Source organism: Symphalangus syndactylus, chromosome 7 (assembly GCF_028878055.3).
Source record: "Symphalangus syndactylus isolate Jambi chromosome 7, NHGRI_mSymSyn1-v2.1_pri, whole genome shotgun sequence".
Lineage (NCBI taxonomy): Eukaryota > Metazoa > Chordata > Mammalia > Primates > Hylobatidae > Symphalangus > Symphalangus syndactylus.
This window is the reverse complement of record NC_072429.2, coordinates 78,640,839-78,646,521: the sequence shown is the minus strand read 5'-3', so window position 1 is coordinate 78,646,521 and position 5,683 is coordinate 78,640,839. Positions and strand designations below refer to the sequence as shown.

Here is a 5,683-nt window from a genome sequence, read left to right as displayed (position 1 = left end):
ATGGGTGATGTTGAGAAAGGCAAGAAGGTTTTTTATTATAAAGTGTTCCCAGTGCCACACCGTTGAAAAGGGAGGCAAGCACAAGACTGGGCCAAATCTCCACGGTCTCTTCGGGCGGAAGACAAGTCAAGCCCCTGGACACTCTTACACAGCCGCCAATAAGAACAAAGGCATCATCTGGGGAGAGGATACACTGATGGAGTATTTGGAGAATCCCAAGAAGTACATCCCTGGAACAAAAATGATCTTTGTCGGCATTAAGAAGAAGGAAGAAAGGGCAGACTTGATAGCTTATCTCAAAAAAGCTACTAATGAGTCATAATTGGCCACTGCCTTATTTATTACAAAACAGAAATGTCTCATGACTTTTTTATGTGTACCATCCTTGAATAGATCTCATACACCAGAATTCAGATCATGAATGACTGACAGAATGTTTTGTTGGGCAGTCCTGATTTAAAACTAAGACTGGCTTGTGGTTAAATGAGTATGTTCAGTTTTTGAATTTTAATAGTAACTCCAATTCAGTAAATGCTATCACTGTTTACCCCTTTTAAAGATATGATTAGGCTTCGTTAGTAATGTTCAACTTTTCACAAAGATGGTGAGTGCCATCTTAAAGCTTACTGGAGATTGGTTTTATATTTAGATTTATATAACTGATTATGTGAATATATTTAAATACTGGGGAAATTCCTTCACTGTCTTAGAACCAAGCAAGATTCACCTGTGTTTTGTGTTCATTTGCCTCTTAAAGGCAAGGGTTGAAGATAAATAAGGTAGCAATGTCTATAGTTTTGGCCTTAACTATGCCAATCTAATTATAATTCCCTGTATTTAAAATGGTTCCTTTTACTTATTGAAAGGCATTTTAGTGTGATCTTATAGATCTATAAGGTCACATGCTTTTAAAATAGTAGCAAGTTAAACTTCACTCTTGAATTCTTTACAATCTAAGTCAAACTAAGTTATAATTTAGGATTGTCTTTAAACAGCCATTCAGAAACATAAAACTGTAGAACTGTGTATTTGTGATTGGGAATGGTGCTTTTGCCAACTTAAAAGGATTAAAGTAACGGAGATATACACAAATTTTAAAATTATGTGTGATCACAAGACTAAAGATAATTAAAAAGAAAACCACAGATAAAAAAAAAAAAAAAAAGGAATGCAGCAGGTGAGCAGCTTTCCCTTTCTTCCCAAACTACACCTTCCAGTATGGCTTTAGTATTTTGCTTTTTGTTACGAATTCAATAAGGAAGGTCAAGCCAAGCATCAATAAGGAAGGTCAAACCAAGTATAAAGGATTATTGAGCATCACACCCGTTCATCATCCCTAGTTCATTGGTACAAATTATCAAGAGTTGTCTATATTTTAAAAACCATACAACCACCAAAAAATTATATAGGAAGCACTGTCAAGTAGGAAATGGTGTTTGGCTTTCTTTTGTGTTTTTGTTTTTGTTTTTGTTTTGAGACCGAGTCTCACTCTGTTGCCCAGGCTGGAGTGCGGAGGCGCGATCTCAGCTCACTGAGACCTCCACCTCCTGGGTTCAAGCACTTCTCCTGCCTCAGCCACCCAAGTAGCTGGGATGACAGGCACCCACCACCACGCCCAGCCAATTTTTGTATTTTCAGTAGCGACAAGGTTTCACCTTGTTGACCACAGGCTGGTCTTGAACGCCTGAGCTCAGGTGATCCTCCCACCTTGGCCTCCCAAAGTGCTGGGATTACAAGCGTGAGCCAGTGCCTCCAGCCTGTTTGGCTTTCTTTAGGCTGTATTTGTATGAACGTGTTATTGGCGTGTGTTCCAGAATTGGGTAAAACTCCTGTAATTCCGATATGACTTAGTGTATGTTATCAGTAATAATTATAATTGTAATGGTAAATGTTGTATGTCACAAAAATAACCAAACTTCCTTGTCAATTGTGTTCTTAACCATGGCCATTCTGAGACTTATGTTATCACCAATTATTTTACGTCGATACAGTGAGCACGATTTCGGCTCACTGCAACCTCCACTTCCTGGGTTTGATTGATTCTTGTGCTTCAGCCCCACAAGTAGTTGGGATTACAGTTGTGTGCCACCATGCCCAGCAAATTTTTGTACTTTTAGTAGAGACAAGGTTTCACCATGTTGGCCAGGCTAGTCTCGAACTCCTGACCTCAGGTGATCCACCTGCCTTGGCCTCCCAAAGTGCTGGGATTACAGTCGTGAGCCCCCACGCCCATCCTGATCCTTTTTAAAAAGGTGGTTTTATAATCAGCTATAGGACTTTGACAGGCGCTTTTGAATGCAGATTTTTGGCCTTGTTTTTGTTTGAGACAGGGTCTCACTCTGTTGCCCAGCACGGAGTGTAGTGGTGCGATCTTGGCTCACTGCAGCCTCAACCGCCCAAGCTCAAGTGATCCTCCCACCACAGCCTCCTGAGTAACTGGGACTACAGGCACATGCCACCATGCCTGGCTAATTTTTTTTTTTTTTTTTTTGTAGAGACAGGATTTTGCCCTGCTGCCCAGGCTGGTCTTAAACTCCTGAGCTCAAGTAATCCTCCAGTCTCAGCCTCCCAAACTGCTGGGATTGCAGGCATGTGCCATTGTGCCCAGATATAGGTTCTTGATAACTTTGGAAATTGTGTTATTGGAATAGAAAAACAAAAACAAAATTTCCAGGACTCTCGTGGAAAGCTGATGTGTTCATGAATATCAAGCAAAACAGAAGTTGATTGCATGGACTGAGCTAATAGGAGACTGAAATAATCGAATTTTTTTTTTTTTTTTTTTTTTGAGACAGATTCTAGCTCTGTCGCCCAGGCTGGAGTGCAGTGGTGCAATCTCGGCTCACTGGAACCTCCGTCTCCCAGGTTCAAGCAATTCTCCTGCCTCAGCCTCCCAAGTAGCTGGGATTGCAGGCGCCTGCCATCATGCCCAGCTAATTTTTGTATTTTTAGTAGAGACGGGGTTTCACTGTGTTGGACAAGCTGGTCTCAAACTCTTGACCTGCTGATCCGCGTGCCTCGGCCTCCCAAAGTGCTGGGATTACAAGCATGAGCCACCATGCCCAGCAATAATCTACTTTTATACCAGTTCTTCAATACCCAGTTAGTTAATACCTGTTATTAGATACCCAACCCACCGATTATTTTTGTTTCATTTTTCAAAGTCACAAAAACTTTTATTTTGAGCAAATATTTACAGCTTTTAACAATTTTTTTTTTCTTTCACTTTGATGCCCAGGCTGGAGTGCAGTGGTGAGATCTCAGTTCACTGCAACCTCCACCTCGCAGGTTCAAGTGATTCCCTTGCCTTGGCCTCCCAAGTAGCTGGGACTACAGGTGCTCACCACCATACCAGCTAATTCTTATATTTTTAGTATAGACAGGGTTTCACCATGTTGGCCAGGCTAGTTTCAAACTCCTGACCTCAGGTGATCCACCCACCTCAGCCTCCCAAAGTGCTGGGATTACAGGCGTGAGCCACCGTGCCTGGCCAGCTTTTAACTATTGAGTAAAATTTACTCCTGTGAGCAAAATTTAGAGTGTATTTCTCTCTACAGAATCTCTCCAGAATTTGGAAACTCTGAGTATTCTTAACTTATAGCAACAAAGTTATTTGCATAAGTTCAATAAGAATCAGTTTTCCTCATCAAGCAGAGTCCGATGGAGGGGGGAAAAAAGAATCAGTCTTCTTTTGTAACAGGACACAATTGGAGACTATGGTTATTTCACCAAGGTTTTGACTAGAAAAACATGTTTTCAGACTGCTTTGAGGGACTGAAGTTGACCTATAGAGATGGTAAAAGCCTTTTGGGAAAACTGGCCTTGTACCATGTTTTGTACTGGATTTCTGACCTGATAAAAAATGTCACTTTCTGACAGGCCCAGGAAGCCCAAGCTCTTCTGAGACCTTCAGGAGAGGAATATACTCAATTCATACAGGTATCTGCAGGCACAAATAAATCCTTAGCTGGGCTCAAGAGGCTTTTAAAAGGTTTAATTTGAGATTTCTTATGAAAGAGTTCCAGCAAAGCCAATTTTTAAAAAAAGTGCCTATATGGCAAATAATTATTCCTTTCTTACTTTATACAAATAATTAGGCCAAGTATAGTAAGACTGAAATTTATTTTGCAAATAAATTGGTCCTATTATGATTTGTCTTTAATTAAACATGGAGAACTAGAGAGGAAAAAAATATGTTTAGGAAAAACTACAGTTTGTTATAGATTTCAGCCTTGTTCACTGATTTTGAGTGTCTGCTGATGACTCCACATCTAATTAGTTATCAGGGTCATTCACCTGGATCCCTTCAGACTTCAGGTCAAGCTGGGCACAGTGGCTCACTCCTGTAATCTCAGCAATTTGGGAAGCCGAGGCAGGAGGATTGCTTGAGCCTAGGAGTTCAAGACAAGCCTAGGCAACATAGTGAGACCCCTGTCTCTACAAAAGATTGAATATTTAGCTGGGCTTGGTGTGTGCCTGTAGTCCCAGCTATTCAGGAGGATGAAGATCACTTAAGCCCAGGAAGTCAAGGCTGCAGTGAGCCATGATTGTGCCAGGGCATTCCCACCTGAGCAACAGAGTGAGCCCGATCTCAAAAAAAAAAAAAAAAAAAAAAATGAAGAAGACTTCTAGCCAGTTCTATTGGGACTCTTGAAGCTAGGACTTTCACTCCTTATGTTAGGGTTATTATTTGTCTTATAGTCACTAAAGCTGTGGATAACAGCACTAATGTTTTTGTTTTGCGTACCTTGGGACCCAAGCCAGGTACCCATGAATACATACAGACAACTGCAAGATGGTTTCACTCCTCCTACCCTAGGGCAACTCCTACCCCAACTAAACCCACTGCCCACTGTCATGCAGGAAGAAGTTAGAGCAGTCATCAGCCTTTTCCCATCTCTGCGGCTCATACCTCAGGACTGATGTGTGCTGAAGCCCAATGGGTGATTTGAAATCGCCTTTGCAAAATTATGTCAGTAATAGAAATCTGACATAGTTGCCTCCATCTTGCTTCTGACCTCCACGCTGTCTTGGGTCATTCCTGGGCATAGGCCAAGCTAACTTTGGGAGGAATTTTGTTTATAGTTTACTTGAAAGCAAGGATAATAATAGTCCCTCCCTAAAACTAACCCACTCTTTCTTTGCTCAGGGACTGAACACTGCCTTTCTAAGACTAATGAAAGGTCATAAGGATAGGGTTATGGGAGGAGCCTGATCTCTGCTAAGATGTGGGCATAGTTTCTTTTTTTCTTCTTTTCTTCTTGTTTTTTTAAAATAAAGAAGAGGTCTCACTATATTGCCCAGGCTGGTCTCAAACTCCTGGGCTCAAGCAATCCTCCTGCCTTGGCCTCCCAAAGTGCTGGGAGATTACAACTATGAGGCCCAAACCCAGACAAGACATGATTTCTATAATTCCTTAATGCTCAGGGGTCATGTGGCCAGAGGTCACAAGATTTGTGACTTTCCCAATTGTTCCTATAGATAACATCACTATTGTAGAACCTAAGATTGGTTTTTTTTTAGATGTTTTTCAGAATGACCCCACCTGGACGCATGACTCATGACTCAACTGGTCCTATGGTCCCTCCCAAAGGCAGACTCAGTGCATGAGGTTAGGTTTCCACACCCCTGTGATTTTATCCTCAACCAATCAGCAGCACCTATTCCTTAGCCCCCTACTCAC

General features: G+C 41.6%; 1 pseudogene; it reads left to right on the top strand.

The window, feature by feature from the left end:
• LOC129486538 (cytochrome c-like) lies at positions 1-1,026 on the top strand (annotated as a pseudogene).
• Positions 1,027-5,683: the final 4,657 nt, after the last annotated feature.